Source organism: Eupeodes corollae, chromosome 1, assembly GCF_945859685.1.
Source record: "Eupeodes corollae chromosome 1, idEupCoro1.1, whole genome shotgun sequence".
In the NCBI taxonomy this organism is placed as follows: domain Eukaryota; kingdom Metazoa; phylum Arthropoda; class Insecta; order Diptera; family Syrphidae; genus Eupeodes; species Eupeodes corollae.
The window spans coordinates 27,175,546-27,193,077 of record NC_079147.1 but is presented as its reverse complement, the minus strand read 5'-3'; the positions used below and the strand labels follow the sequence as shown (position 1 = coordinate 27,193,077).

Genomic DNA, 17,532 nt, shown 5'->3' with positions numbered 1-17,532 from the left:
CCACTGTAAGACCGGCCCTGCTACTATAAACACCTACTACGGTGGCAGCAGCATCTATACTCAAACAACAGAAAAATCCACGAAAGTTCCAATGTGCAATAAGCTATGGGCATGGTACATAGAGACTTGAGAAAAATAAGCTATGCATCATCATAACTTGGAAATTCGACACCAAGAATCTCCAGGTGCAATGTGGTAACCCAGAGAGAGAGACCACCACTGTTCCGTTTCGGTGTGTAGTGTAACGTATATATAGCTTCTTCTTCATCGCTGTCGAGTCTTAGGGAAGGCGTAATTGAATTAATTTATAATCCTGCTATAAAATGGGTATGGTTGGTCTTGGCTAACTGCAACTATCGAAAGATGCAATCGAAATTGGAAAAAATATACAAATTGAAGCAGTGGCGGTGGCGGGCGGCGTTGGAATGATGATGCTTAAGTGCAAGGCCTTGCTCAGTTCTTTATCTATCGAGGATCATGGAAGATCGAAATAAGATTATAAACGTTTGTATGGATGCACATAGACGGAATTTATAAAATATCGAAATTGGAAATTAAGTAATTATAAAGTTTGACAATTTTGAAAAGTTATAGTTTCATATTTTTATAGAGGCCAAACAGCCTCTATCTATATTTTATCTTTTATTTATTTGATTTTGTATGTTTTTGTAATGTTTACTAAGGAACACTGAACATCTAACTGATCGCGATATCAGGCCAATACTTGGTAATCAGGTAGAGGCAGAAGAAGGATATATGCTCTAATAATACTTACCTTACGAGTACATCAGATATATCCGGCCACGAGTCCATACAAAATTGTAAGCAGGTGAATGAAACACAATTAAAGAGGCTAGAATTCGTGCTTGTCTGTCGATTTTCTACAACCTTTTCAAAATATTAATAACAATTAGTTGTATGTGACACACAAATTTTAATCGAAAAACATTTATTGCATCGATTTTTTGTTGTTTTTGAAGGTTTTCGTGTTTTCTAAAAAACGAACCAAATGTTAGCAACAATATTTCATATAATAAAAATAGGCTGGGATGCGACCCACACTGATAACTTCCCATCCCGTCTGTCGATTTGTCTTGCTTAAATGTTAGTCTGTAGAAACTCGTATCAATTTTTACGAATTTGCGTACTATTTTTTGTAGATTTAATTTTTTATGAAAAAACGGACTGTTGGATTTTTATATAAAAATTATTGAAAATCGAAAACAAAATTTCCTGTAAAATAAAATAAGTTTCAAGTCAATATTTTTAAGTTTTGAAAAGCTATTTGAGTCGAAAGTAAATTTTTACAAAGTTTTAGTATTGTTTTTTTTTAGAGTTTTAGTTTTTGTAAAAAAAACTGTCAATTCGATTTTTGAAAAATTTTACCAAATGTTGAAAACAATATTTCTTATGAGATAAAATTACTTTGAAGCTAATGTTTAAAATTTTTGAAAAGATATTTGAGTCGAAAATCAATTTTTACCAACTTTTGTTAATTTTTTTTTAGGTTTTTATTTTTTGTAAAAAAACTGTCAATTCCATCTTTCTCAAAATTTGTCCAAATGTTGAACACAATATTTCTTATAAGATAAAATTAGTTGAAGCCAATATTTCAAATTTTTGAAAAGATATTTGAGTCGAAAATCAATTTTTACCAACTTTTGTTAATTTTTTTTAGGTTTTTAATTTTTTGTACAAAAACTGTCAATTCGATTTTTTTTCAAACTTTAATTGTATGTTGACAACAAGATTTTTTGAAAGATAAAAGTAAATTGAAGCCAATATCTCAAAGTTTTGAAAAGGTATTCGAGTCGAAAATCAATTTTTACCAACTTTTGTTAATTTTTTTTTAGGTTTTTAATTTTTTGTACAAAAAGTGTCAATTCGATTTTTTTCAAACTTTAATTGTATGTTGAAAACAAGATTTTTTGAAAGATAAAAGTAAATTGAAGCCAATATCTCAAAGTTTTGAAAAGGTATTCGAGTCGAAAATCAATTTTTACCAACTTTTGTTAATTTTTTTTTAGGTTTTTAATTTTTTGTACAAAAACTGTCAATTCGATTTTTTTCAAACTTTAATTGTATGTTGACAATAAGATTTTTTGAAAAATAAAAGTAAATTAAAGCCAATATCTCAAAGTTTTGAAAAGATATTCGAGTCGAAAATCAATTTTTACCAACTTTTATAAATTTTTTTTTAGGTTTTTATTTTTTGTAAAAAAAGTGTCAATTCGATTTTTTTCAAACTTTAATTGTATGTTGACAATAAGATTTTTTGAAAAATAAAAGTAAATTAAAGCCAATATCTCAAAGTTTTGAAAAGATATTCGAGTCGAAAATCAATTTTTACCAACTTTTATAAATTTTTTTTTTAGGTTTTTATTTTTTGTAAAAAAACTGTCAATTCGATTTTTCTCAACATTTTTCAAAATGTTTAAAACAATATTTCTTATAAGATAAAATAAGCTTGAAGCCAAAATTTCAAGTTTTTGAAAAGATATTTGAATCGATATTCAACTTTTACGAACTTTGAGTAATGTTTTTTTTAGATTTTTATTTTTTATAAAAAAACTGTCAATTAGATTTTTCTCAAAATTTAATCAGATGTCAAAAACATTATTCTTCGTTCCACAAAATTGGTTTAGAGATGAAATCATATTTCAAACGTAAATTTTTGGAGGTGACAAATTTTTTTTCAGTGTTTTTGATTTATAAAAAAAAACCGTTAGTTCGATTTTTTTTCGAAAAATATATATGTTTGGTATCACGTTACAATATATTATATAAAATTTAATTCAAGTCTCTAGCGTTTTTGGTTCGTAAGATATTTGTGGTTAACCAAAATGTTCACCTTTTTTTCAAACTGCTATGGTAAAAAAACCACCCACGCAATTTTCTTGAGAGCCCTTTCTGCATCTTTCTGCCTTATTATCTGTATAACAAAATTTATTTGAAGTCGATATCTCTTCTGGTTCTTGAGGTATGGACGACGAAAAAAACGTCGCGAACGTACGGACGTACGGACGTACGGACGTACGGACATCTTTCTAAAAATCTTTTATTTCGGCTCTAGGGACCTTGAAACGTCGAGAAATGTCAAAATTTTCAATTTGACAAATCGGACCCATTACAATAACTTCCTATGGGAAGTTAAAAAAGGGGCTGGGATGCGACCCCCACTGATAACTTAACATCCCGTCTTCCGATTTTTTTTGCTTAAAAGTGTGAAATAAAATAAATTTGAAGCCAATACTTTTAATTTTTGAAAAGCTATTTGAGTCGAAAGTAAATTTTAACCAAGTTTCAGTATTGTTCTTTTTTTTTAAATTTTATTTTTGTAAAAAAATGTCAATTCGATTTATCTCAATATTTTTCAGATAAATGAAAACAATATTTCTTATAAGGTAAAATAAGTTTGAAGCTTAAATTTCAAGTTTTTGAAAATTTATTTGAATCGATATTCAATTTTTACGAACTTTAAGTAATTTTTTTTTTAGATTTTTATTTTTTATAAAAAAAACCGATATCTTTTCTGGTTCTTGAGCTATGGACGACGAAAAAACATCGCGAACCCACACTCTTTTTTCATTTTTTTTAGATCAAAACCAACAGTTCCCTCATACAATTTTTTTGGTCAAAAAACGATAGATTTTTTTTTAATTTGCTCTAAAATTTAATTTTTATAACCTGGCTTCTTTAAATAAGAAAAACATATTTTTGTATTGCTCAGGAATGGTACCACTCATAGAACCGTTATTTTGTTTCTTTATTTTCTCAGCAACTTATAAACTGATTTCAATAATTTTTTTTTCAGAATAAGTTCTTATATTGCCTTAACAATATTTTATTATTAAAAGTGCAATTTTTTAGTTTTTGCATTTTTAAAAAAAATTTGAATTTCTTTAGTTTGTAAGAGTTTTTTGATTTATAAAATGGCATTTAAATTTTTGAAAACAAACTTATTTTTCAGGTAAAATTTTGAACCTTAAAATAGTTTTCTTTTGATTATTTTAACAGTGCATGAGCCCGAAGGAGCGCAAAATTGTAATTACATTCCTATCTTTTATCCAAATTAATGCATTTGGTAAAAATTTATGTATTTTTATAATAATAACTATTGTAAATACCAACGATGGCCGTCCATGTAGCGCCACTTTATCGGATCAACGGATATGATATGTTTAATCAACAATCTATTTTAAAGTGTCTACCAAGAATTAATATCTTGGTACTTTTGTATATATGATTTTAAATATTATTCTTTAAGAATAAGTTTGTTTAACCCATATTTTACTTGCCTTCGCCTATATTAAAGAATAAATACTTAGTACAAGTTAAAGAAACGTACAACCTCTACAACTACTGGTTACGTGTCACTTCATAACTAAAATCCAAAACGCACAAGAGCCTGATTGTAACCAACACATGAATAGCAATTTCTTCCACTTTAACGAAAAAAATAAACTGAACGTAATAACTCCATGTTTACGCTGAAAACTTGTAGGAAAGAATTGTAGTAGGTACCTTTACCTACCAATAACATTCTTCCCTATCATCATAAACATGTCAGTATCTATCTATCTGCGTAAAGCTTAGTACGCCAAGTGAATTATTCTATGTTCGTTTTAGACACCTACCTAACTACACAACCAATAGGCGATCGCTTTATAATTTAAACATACAAGTTCTTTCTCTTTCTTATCTTCGGATAATTTACTTTCCATCCTGGTTCTTCTAATATGAAATTAAAATAAAGCTATCCAGAGGAAAAACCTTTGAACAAAATAAACAATTGTTTTCGTTTACAAGTATATTTCACTTGCGGGATGAAAAGTCCTAGGATAAGTTGTGTCTTACGATGAATTGCGCGTTTTTTTTTGACAAATCAAATGGTATTTATATCTTTGAAGAAAGACTTATTTTGCAGGTCTATTTTAAAATCTTATATAAGTACTTTTTTAAAAAGAGTTTTTGCATACAGGAGCAAGTTCGTGCGACTCAGTCGTGCATTTTATTTTCCAAAGAACACTGCAAAAATTGTCCGGCAGTTAAATGATTTGGTTGCAGTCCTATTTTTTCGTGCTCAATATCTAGTAATTTATCGTAAAATTGATAACACCAAACAAAAAAGTAAAATTCAGTGGGTCCATCTATTGAATTCTTACTCAATCCAGTCAATAGATGTCGCCACCTGTTAGAATAGTTTGAAGACAATTTTAACAAATAATTTGCAATAAGGTAATATTGTGATTATAAATTGCGATGTAAGCTACTCTATCTTTCAAGTTTTATCAAACTGAACATGGTATACAAATTTGATTAAACATTTGAGTAGTCCATCGCGGACAAACAAAGTGACGAGTTATTTATATGTATAAGATATTTAATTTTCATTTTTGTAACCTTTATTTAAGCATAAATAAATTATAAATATTAAATTTAAAAAGAAGGAGAGATGCTAAAAAACTTTTGATTTCAAAAAGCTTCAATAAGTTATTTAAAAAAATTGATTTCCTGTCTTATAAGAAATTTAAATTCAATTTTGTAGATAAAAAAGAACACAAGTGCAGTTTGATATTGTTGTGCGAGAGACTAAAATTAAATAAAAAAGATAAGGGAATCAAACTTTTTTAGGTTTATTTTTTAACAAATAAATACAATTTTCTTAAAATCTATTTTATATTCATCAATAAAAACTTTTTTAACACAAATATCTGTAATTAGCGAGGAAAACCGTAAAAAGTATGGGACAAAGTATTTTTTAACAATAATATTTTCTTAAAACCATTTAATTTGTGATGCGCTTGTTCAAAAAATTATGACATTGTTAAGTAACAGATGACTGAAAATGTTCATCTCCATTCCAAAATCAACAATTCAAACTCTAAAGCTTGACAGTCCAAGACCTTAAGAAAAACTTACAATTGTAGTTGGAAACAATGTATGAGACAAGGCTATGGTTAAATGAAGGTGTCGGTCCACATTAGTTTTGAATTCCTGATTATTGCAATGGCTACGATAGACAAAATGTGGCAAGGCATTCTGCATTCGCGTAGTACGGCTTAAGAACGAATCTCTGTACTTGACAGTACGACCGAAGTTACGCTCGGGGGTATATTGATAAGCATTCCTAGAATCGGGAGTATTACGGTTGAGCTGTTTAAGGGGAAGAATGCAGCCCTCTATTTCTCTAGAGCATAAACAGTTAAAATATCGGTAAAAGGCAGTGAGACAAGAAATTTTTCGACGATGTTCAAGCGACGTAAATGATCTTATGGTGGTAATATCAATAATCAATCTAAATGCTCTACGTTCAATATTTACCAAGAGGCTTAAATAAGGTGCAGGAGCTCCAGCTCAGAAATGGGAGTTATACTCAAGCTTTGGACGTATATAAGTCTTGTAGATCACAGCCAGATCAGAGGGAGAGAACAAAATTCTTGCATGGGCTTGGAAAACCCAAAAATCTTGCTGCATTTTTATCTAAATCGCGTATGTGATCGTTCCACAAAAGGTGGTTAGTGATACACATACCGAAAATATCAATATGTTCAGTCTCCTCGATGCAAGTGCCATCTATGGATAATGGCAAGGGGGTACATCTCGCTTTAATGATACAAGACAGCATTGTGTTTTCGAAGCATTAAATTTAACGTGGTTTTGTATTCCCCATTGTACATTGCTGTTTGAGTCGGAATTTAATGAGCTTATCCCATTTTGTCATTGCAGTTCCATATCCGAAGAAGAGGGATGTGAGTCCGAAAACGATTATGAAAAACTAAGAGTGTTATCGTCAGCAAACCAATGTATTTAATTAGAAGTTGCAGACAGGAGATCGTTAGTAAAAATGAGAAAGAGTGTTGGAGATAAAACAGAGCCCTGGGGCACACCAGCATTTATTTGTTGGTTTTCAGACTTGAATCCATCTAATACAACTTGTATTAAAAGGTAATTTCTAATATAATGAAGGAGGGAACCTGATGCCAGACCTATCAAATACTTTTGAGAAATCAAGAGCAATAATCTTACTTTCTCCAAAACGATGTAAAGATTTGCTCCAATGCTCAGTGAGATGAACCATGAGAGCACCAGTGGATCATTAAGCAGCTTTCGATCTTACAGATATTTTGGAGCTGACCTTGGAAAGGAGGGTCGCAAGTGCAATCGGTCGATAATGTAGGGTGAGGAAGATTCACCATTTTTGGGAATATGCTGGACAAATCCGGTTTTCCATTCGCTCGGAACGAGACCTGAGGAGAAGGAAAGATGAAAAAGAATACGCAGACAACTTTTACTGAAACTTCTTACTACTAGATTATTTTACTGATGACAGAATACTCTTAGCTTTTCATATTCGTTTTTAGATTTTTATTTTCGTTCTTATTCGGAACGAGCTTCGTATTATAAGCTCAATAAATTCTGATCTTGAAAGCATGGTCTAATAGGGAATCTAAATTCTTGTCGAATTTAATGCTTCAAAAACTTATTGCTGTCTATTGTCGCAAAGGCGTAAACTTTCCTCAATGTCACTATCCATTTGTAGTAATTTGCTTCGAGAAGACTTAACAGCTTTCAATTCCAGTTGTGTACATCACAAACCATCTCTTGAAGTGTTTTATCACTTCTGATTTGGATTTAATTTACGATACTCGAGTATAACTCTTATATTTGGGCTGGTACCTAAATAACGTGTTTAAGTCCTCTTGACAATACTGAAAAAAGTGCTTTAATATGATATGTGATCGCTTTTTTACTGAGATATTTACTATTCTTGCACACCACTGCAAGGCCTTATGTCTATGTTCTAGCGTAAAACTCGCACTTCTGGGAATGCACATCAGTTTCCCTTGAGACCAATTTCGGAAGCACTTGTAAGTACAGGGATTCTTTCTTTCTTTCTTTCAGGACAAGAATTTGGAAAGTTTTACCAGGCTCAATTTTTCCCACTCAATACAATGTGCAGATATTTGGAACTAATGTGCATCGTTATCTTCTTTCGATCCCTGTCTTCCTTTTGTAATTGCTCGCACTGTGTTTAATTGTAGTAAGGGTATTCATGGCCCCTTAATTGCACATACAGTATTAACCAAAACATCACATTTAGCATATTTAGAAAATTGTGATTTGAAAGAAAAAATCTGATAATCCCAAGTTAACGCAAGCTCAAAAGCATTTTAAACGATTCCTGAAAGTAGATACATATTTTAAAATAGAGGAAAACTTCTTTCTTTTAACAGATTTCAAAAATTTCTTTTTTAAGTGTTGCAACACAAACAATATTATTATAATAATTGACTTTGTTACCGAATTAAACCCTCTTAAAGTATTGGTTCTATGGACCTTGAAATATGTAGAAATGTAAATTGTTAACAAGAAAAATTTCGATACCTAATCACTTTGATCAAAAATGTTTTATTAATTCCATAAAATTTCAATGTAACAAGGACAACCATAACCTTGAACTTCCGCAGTTCAAAACTATTAAAAATACAAAAAAATTACAAATATATGAAGTAATATTTCTAGCAATCATTGATTGGTACAACAGGTACTATTTATCAATCTGTTGTCATTTTACAATTACTTTAATAAGCACTTACATTAAATAATTTAATATTTGTATTTATCAATAATTTGTTACTATTCTTTCAATAAAAACATGCGAACCTGTTTCGATTGATAAATTTAACGTATAACGCCCTTTTTTCAATCAAAAACCCAAATATTTTCTAACAATCAGCTATAATTTCAAACTTGTAATTTGTTACTTTCGCATAGCCCTTTATTATTAAGAAACCAAAATAATTAGCCAACGTTATAATTTGTTCAATAACTTACAATGAGTCTTAAAATTTGTTAGCCCTTGAACAAATTTCCGCTGAACCTTTTTACTTATTTATGCCTTAGGCTTAGCATATTCGAGTCAAAGATTATTGACACCAGCGAAAGCTGTAAAATTGTTTTGTTATTTACATTTTACTTCAAACAATTTGATTAACGACATTATAAAACTTCCTAAGTGTCTTTGCTCTCAAAGTAAATTCATTCAACAAGATTCAACCATTTAACAAATCGATCAAACAAGCCAATTATTTATATTAACATGGCTTGATTCCGTTTACATCTTAGTCGCGTCACATCGCCGCGTCAGCTGCCTTTTACCAACAATCAAGATGGCAAACAAAAACTGGCAACAAAAAAAAAAGACCAAACTCCGACAATTTTCCAAGCTATCTATCAAAATTGATAATAATGACATCTAATTCGGCCCCATCCACATTTTATACACCTTCATAGGTATAAGAGCTTACATTATATCTCCACAAGTTATACGCCTCAAAGCTGAGCAAATAATATTAGCAATTTCTCTCAAAATTGACCGCATCTCCGCTCCACTCGGCTCCGGTCGAGGTGGTGTAAAGACCGTGATAATATGCGGACTTAAGATGACAAGTCAATTATTCGTCGAATGCGCTGCGCTGCGCCGCTCCGTTGCAACAATCATCGACCGTAGAAGACCTCGTTAGTGTATCTCACTGAAGCCAGCTCACCGCAGCGCTGCATTGCTCCAAACAGTGTCACACCATTATTCACACCTTTTATCAGCTGCAAACACAGAGCTGCAAAACTCTAACGTTGTTCTCCATCTCTCTGCGTTGTCGTTGCCGTCATTTACGTCGCTGCACCGCTGCACCGCTGCCAAAGAGTATAGAGTTCTGGGCTCCTCCGACACTCAAGATAAACACGCTGCCTCTCGATCTATAGGCGCAGATGCAGCGTGCCTGATGGCTACCTGAGCTGAGCGTTATGTTTAACCGTCACAAATATGTACTCGTTCCGTAAGCGAGCTTCCAAGGCATTCCAACAATGTTGAAGCTAATTTTTCCAATAAAATGCAAATAATTGCCATTAATCGAAAGCGGAAAAGTTGAAACGGGCATGCTTTCTGCATCCAGGCATATTACATATAGAAAATTGCAACGGAATGATGGAACCGATGATGATGACGAAGACGATGACTATCAAAATCTGAGCTGGGTTCCATGGCGCTCGGGCGGCTGCGCGGTGACCATCATCTTAATCGGCATAAACTCCGCACCCTGCTCAATCCTGATCCCGATCCTGCGCTGATGCAGATCTTGAAAAGTAGGAAGCAGACAGGACGTTCGATCGTCGGTCGTAGGTCTTTTATTCTGTTGCGGTATTCCTTGCTGTGCCACACAAATATCGATTTGGACATGTGACTTGCGATTTTGACTGTTTTTAACCAGAAGTCCGATGGGGCCAATAAAGGAACACAAGAACCGATTGAACGTCGGCGTCGTCGCTCGTCGCGTCTTAGTCGTCGTCTTCGCCGTTTACTAATCCAGCGGTGGCTGGCAGCAGCGGATATGGCTGCGGTGGCGGTGGCGATGGCGGCGGCTATCGAAATGTTCGGCGCACCTCATTAGTTATTCTGACGAGAATCGTCGTCGTCGGCCTCATCGTCTACTGGCTCTGGAATCAAGAGGACTGCGATTCTTGTTCTTCCGCTCTGGCCTCTGGCCGGCTAAGGTTAGATGACAGTTCTGTGGTCCAATTCAAATGTCGCGTCGTGTAGCTATCACCGATTTTTGTTGCCATCGGAACAAGATAAAATGTCATCTCATGCTAAAAACATTCAAACACACACAGTCCACCAGCGATGAATGAAACTTGTCAACCAATTACGAATATTTTCCTTTGGTCTTTGCTTTGGACTTGATCGGGGATTCTTCCACGAAGAGTCCAATCACTTTTATTGGATTTTTTTTGTCGATCTGAATTTCAGGTGATTGGAAATAAGCCGGGGGAAGAAGCCCAGACGGCTTAAATGTCGGAAGTATGGTTTGAGTTGGAATTTTAATTTCGGTTTATACAATGTAGTGACCATTTCATTGATCGTACATCAGCCATTTGAAAGAAGTTAAGAAAAGGGTCTTATCACCTTTTATCAGTACTGCAGGGTCTTCTCTTTTATGTATTAAGGGATATAGAACAAACTTACTTTAAGTGTAATTTTTTGTAGGAAATTTATTTCAAATGAAATAAAAATAACAAAAAGTGCGTATACGCCCAAGTTAACCAACCATACAAATGATGCCAAGAGAGTGTCTTTTCCTATACAATGTGTTATGTTACCGTTACGAATGGTTATGAAAACCACTCTTAACTTTAATCATCATCGCAACCACTAGTGGAAAAGTGTGCAATATGTTCGAACAGGAATTTCCTCAAAGAGTTGATATTGGTCAATATGAGTTGAGTGTAGCTGTTGTACACTTTTATTCTTCTCTAAATAGCGTCTTAAGAATTCGAGATATACCAAACGGGAATCTTAAGCTGCTGAATATGCTTAAGACGACGCAGCGACGGGAAAATGTATGCAAATTTTAAATAAATACCTAGGTGCATACGTGTATACTGTGTATACAGTAGAAGTCGAGTATAATGTATATTGACGAGAGAGGAAAAACACAATCCGTAAACTGGGTTATCTTAATCAAATGAATGTGACAGTTGTTGTTTTTGTTGTTGTTGTTTATTTTTTTTGTCTACTGTTGTGTGAGCATAGATTTATAATTCCCGTTGATTTGGTTATTTGAAATTTTCCATATGGAAATTATGTACGTATTTAATTTGCATAGATTTAAGTGAATTTTCTTTAGTTATTTTCCATGAATTCGTATTTGTAATTTTGTATGCGAATGCTCTGCCATTATGCTGCTGAATAGTTCTGCTATTAAATTCCTAATAAGGCAATCAAATACTTAAAAATGTATGCCATAAGTATAAAATTGTTGCTTCATTGCGACTCTTATGAAGATACAAAGAAGAGTAATTTCGCACAAGGGGACAGAAATTCCTGGAGAAATATTAGATGCTATGATTTACAGAAGATTATGTTTTCAATTTTTGTTTTGAATTCCAAAGCAGTTGAGAATTTAATTTTATATTTTTATTAAAATACTCGAAAAGAATACATCAATAAATAAAAGAATTCGGCTATACAGGGTTTATTTTAAGAGTTATCTATTTCTAATGCAATAAATAATAGATTTCAAATGCTCAAATGGTAGACATGTGCATTCAAGAAGACACAAACGTATACAGGTTTTTCTTAAAACCCACCTCTACCTATCGACTACCTCTCTCACCTCCCCGTGGTGAACATCTGGCGCCTATTACCTTAACTGAAGTTTGGGATCCAACGCCAGTGGAAAGTTGTTGGGGGTAGCAAACGAAAGTTGGGGGTTGTAATGTCGGGGTGACTGCCTGACCATGTAAAAGTACCTAAGTTGCGAAACACCAACAAGCCTAGGATACGGACGGAATTGCTGTTGACAATCTACCCACACAAATTAAGGACAACGAACTTCGGATATTGACGTTGAATGTTAGAACCCTTAACAGACCATGTGCAGCCGAGGAAGAAGAATTAGTGGAATGCTATAAAGCTGACATCACCGCCATCCAGGAAATGCGATGGAATGGGTCGGGGAAAAATATCATGAAAAACTGCGACATTTACTATGGCGACTGCTTCCACGAAAACTAACAGCGCTTATTTGGATGCGGCCTAGTCGTTGGTGCCAGACTTAGGCAAGAAGTCTTAAGCTATATGTGAGTCAACGAGCCCCTCATGACCAAACGCATCAAGGCTAAATTCAGCAACATTAGTGCGCGCCCCACCGAATAGAAAGATGACAACACCGAAGATATGTTCTTCGATCTCTTAGACAAAACATATGAGCAGTGTCCTAGCTAAGATATTAAAACTGCCCTGGGTGATTTAAATGCCAAGCTAGGAAGGGAAGACATTTTTGGTGGAATACTCGGGAAAAACTGCATGCACGACAACACTTCCGACAACGGATTCAGGCTTATAGATTTTGCTGAGGGCGGCGAAACGTGATGGTAGGCAGCACGTGTTTTCCACATCTCAACATCCACAAATGAACTTGGAGTTCTTGAGATAAATCTACCGTCAACCAGATTGACCATATTGCCATCGACGCGAAACCCGCTTCCAGCATCATGGACGTCCGAACTTTCCGAGGAGCTAACATCGACTCGGATCACTACCTCGTTGTAACCAAGGTAGCACTTCTGGTTTCCAGACCCAAGGCAAAACAGGGACATGCTGGGAGAAGATACAACGTCGAACGGCTACAATCGCAAGAGGTCGCCAAATCCTTTTCCGACTGAGTTACAAGTAACCTCCTTCGATGTTCTCTGCCACCAACACAATGTATGGAAAACCAGTGGCAACATTGCCAAGATGCAATCAGAGAAGCCGCCTCTGATCGGCTGGGTTTCAAGAAACCACCAACAAGGAACCGCTGGTTTGATAAGGAATGTCGGCAGGCAAATAGAGCCAAACAACAGGCACGCAAAGTGGCGCTGCATAAAAGGACTAGAGCTGCTCATGAGCTCTATGAGCAGAAGAGGCGAGATGAACGCTGACTCCTCAGAAGGAAAAAGAGGGCATGAGAAGCGTGCGGTCAAAGATGTTGAGAGGTTTAAAAGCAGGAATGAAGTTCGAAAGTTTTATGAACAAGTGAAACAAAATTCACAGGTACATAAACCTAGAACTGAAGGCTGCAAAGACGAAAGTGGAAACATTATAGTGGAACCGCAGTCAATGCTGAGGATATGGAAGGACCAATTCTGCTGGAAACGAATTCCGCTGTCAGGCAGGATGGTCCAATAAACATAGATGACGAAAACCAGCTATCCCGTTCTCCAGACTAAGGTAGACGATATAAGGATTGCAATATCTAAGCTGAAGCACCCACTGATCTGTAAGATATGGTCGGAAGAAAGCATGCCCGAGGAATGGAACCTCAGTATTGTTTGCCCGATCCTGAAAAAGGAGACCCTCTAAACTATCTTTCAAAAGCCTTAAGATTTTTAGGTTCTTTTGACATTTTGCAATTGTAATTATTAAATTCCCATATGAAGTTATTGTAATGGGTCCGATTTGTCAAATTGAAAATTTTGACATTTCTCGACGTTTCAAGGTCCCTAGAGTCGAAATAAAAGATTTTTAGAAAGATGTCTGTGCGTGCGTGTGTACGTAAGTTCGTACGTTCGTACGTTCGTACGTCCGTACGTCCGTACGTTCATGACGTTTTTTCGTCCTCCATAGTTTAAGAACCAGAAGAGATATCGACTTCAAATAAATTTCTTTATACAGATCATAGACAGAAAAATGCAGAAAGGGCTCTCAAGAAAATTGCCAGGGTGGTTTTTTTTACCATAGCAGTTTGAAAAAACGTGAACATTTTTGTTAACCCTAAATGTCTTACGAATTAAAAACGCTAGAGACTTGAATTAAATTTTATATAATATATTGTAACATGATATCATGAAGTATATTTGTTGAAAAAAATCCATGTAACGGTTTTTTATATAAATCAAAAAAACTGAAGAAACAAAATTTGTCACCTCAAAAATTTTACGACCAAAATAAGATTTCATCTCCAAGACCAGTTTGTGCAACGAAAAATAATGTTTTTGACATCTGATAAAATTTTGAGAAAAATCGAATTGACAGTTTTTTTTATAAAAAATAAAAATCTAAAAAATCATTACTCAAAGTTGGTACAAATTGAATATCGATTCAAATATCTTTTCAAAACTTTTAGATATTGGCTTTAAACTACTTTTATCTTTCAAAAAATATTGTTGTCAACATTCGATAAAATTTTGAAAAAAGTCGAATTGACAATTTTTTTTACAAAAAATTAAATACCGAAAAAAAAAGAAGTTGGTAAAAATGATTTTCGACTCAAATGTCTTTTCAACAAATTAAGATAATAGCGTCTTACTAATTTTTACTTATAAGAAATATTGTTTTCAACATTAGGACAAATTTTGAGACCAATCGAATTGACAGTTTTCTTACAAAAAATAAAAACCTAAAAAAAAATATAAAAGTTGGTAAAAATTGATTTTCGACTCAAGTATCTCTTCAAAAATTACAAATATTGGCTTCAAACTTATTTTATTTCACAGAAAATATTGTTTTCGATATTCAGTAATTTTTATATAAAAATCCCACTGTCCATTTTTTCTTAAAAAAAAATCTACAAAAAATAGTACGCAAATTTGGTAAAAATTGATACGAGTACATATAGACAAACTTTTAAGCAAGGCAAATAGACAGACGGAATCAGAAGTTATCAGTGTGAGTCGCATCCCAGCCTCTTTTATTATATTTGGTATAACTGTCCCCTCCCCTTAGCGTCTCAGATAAAAATCACGAAACATATTTTTGTACGCTAAATATATAAGTGTAGAATTATAAAAAAACCTCCGTTAACGGCAATGAACGGTATTGGTCGATTATTACCAATTTTGTTTAGCATGAATAAAGTGATATATTTTAGGGGATATTAATCTTACGTAGAGGTGATGTAGATTTGCCACCAAGATCGTTCAGTTTAAATTCATTCTAGTTAAGTTCTCTGAAATATTTTTACCATCATCTCCTCTAGTTATTGAACCCTGATTGACACAAAATATCGCCAAGTAAATTTTTTTTGGATCTAACTTGGTCCAAACAAGAAATGATATTAACTCCAGAATAATTTAATGCAATTAAGAATATCGTTTTTAATATCTGCTAAAATTTTGTGCAAATTGAAATTAAAAAAAAAAAAATATAAACATACATAATAAAGTTTTCGACAGAAATATCTTGGCAACTAAATAATTTGTTAGAAAAAATGAATCGAAAACTATTATTACAAAATTCTTAAACCTCCAAAACAACAAAAACTGATAAAAAATGTTATTTGACTCAAGTATTAGGAGAACAAAGAAAGATATTATCTTCAAATTTTGTTTCCACACAACATTTGGCTATTGATATTTTGTTAAAGTCTTAGAAAAATCGGCAGAAGGGCACAGATGGGATGTTTTCAGGATTAATGGGGAATTTGATTTTAGCTAAATTACAAATAACTAGTAATTTGCTTATTACTGTAAAAAGAAATCCCGTACATTATATTTCAACCATCGCTTTAAAAGCTGATACTTTCAAAACTCTACATCTACTGATAGCATTAAAACTTTCAATAAAATCAACCGGTGATGCTTGTACAGCTCAAATATAGAAAAAATGTATTATTAATTTCACAATAAAAACGAGTTGAAGAAATGTACATATATTTTCCATTTGGTTAATATTTATGTAAATTTAATCAGCAACGTTGTTATAATTGAAATATTAGAAAATTATAGAAAAAAGTTCATCCGCACACTTTTGAGAGAGCATGCTAGGCCCCGGCGAGATTCGAACTCACGATCTCCTGTTTACTAGACAGGCGCTTTAACCAACTAAGCCACGGCGCCCACGGTCACTCCTCATCTACAAATTCAATAATTTTTCATGCTTGATAAGTCCAATAAAATCAAATACTTTATCTCGGACAGATTATTTTTATCGCCACTCCAAGCGACAACCGCACAAAATACACATGATTCTATTTCTGGCACACCCGACCCGCCCAGTCAAGCGGGTGGCAGCCACACCACGCGCAGCCGGCCAGAGCTGTCACATTGTCAGACAAACTAAAGGTAGGTAAGGTATTGCGAGGTGTATTGTAAGAGGAGATAAGATAAAAATATAAATAAAATTACTCGTATCTATAAAAACCGCAACACAGAAGCGTAACCAAATGAAATACGTGGGACAAAATTCAGTTGGCAAGTATATCAAATTACAATTTGTTGACTTAGCTTAGTTGTCCCATTGTTGTCCCGCATCCCACCATCAGATCGCACAGGAACAAACAAACCTATGCCTATTTAGTGACTTGATGCTAATGCTGCAGAAGCTACCTGTTTAGTTCTGCTAGCTGGTCGAAGACTACTGGGCAGAGCGACGACGACGCACAATGGTTCCATCAGACAAGCCCACTCTATCTTATCATATGGATACATTGTCTTGTCACCAAAAATGCATACACCACCACCACCGGGAGTAGGTAAGAGTACTTGCCCAATAATAATGGAACAGATCCCGTACAATACCAAATGCCTTGGAATGCCTTACAAAAAAAAAACTTTAAGAGAATGATCAAGATAGTAGCTCCACAGGCCAAGAGCAGTATCTGCATGGATATGATGGGTCTTATTCTCGCGCCTCCAAAGAGTGACCATGTTGGCGACGACATAATGCGGAGCAGTATTGAAGCGAATTGTAGTACCCGGCACTTCTTGCTGTACACCCACTCTGTATGGGACTTTCGTCTATTGACCACATCACCAAACTACGCCACCGCATAACCCTCTGATCAGCACTGCCTTTGCCTTCGTCTAGTCTTTAAGTCATGTGGAGGTCCTTATCTGATTCCCATCGAAACGGTACTTCGAGTACAAATGTACTAAATTATTCATGATCCCGCTCTTTTGGACTCGCGCGAATCTTATCCAAACAACTGATTACTCATGTTTCGCCCAAAAACCTGTGAGCTGAGCACCATTCGATGTACTGTATAGCCT

The 17,532-nt window shown here is 34.2% G+C and overlaps 1 non-coding gene across 1 annotated transcript; it reads right to left on the bottom strand.

The window, feature by feature from the left end:
* Positions 1 to 16,306: 16,306 nt before the first annotated feature.
* On the bottom strand, positions 16,307 to 16,380 carry Trnat-agu (transfer RNA threonine (anticodon AGU)). Its single transcript has one exon. It is a non-coding gene; the product is annotated as a tRNA-Thr (tRNA).
* Positions 16,381 to 17,532: the final 1,152 nt, after the last annotated feature.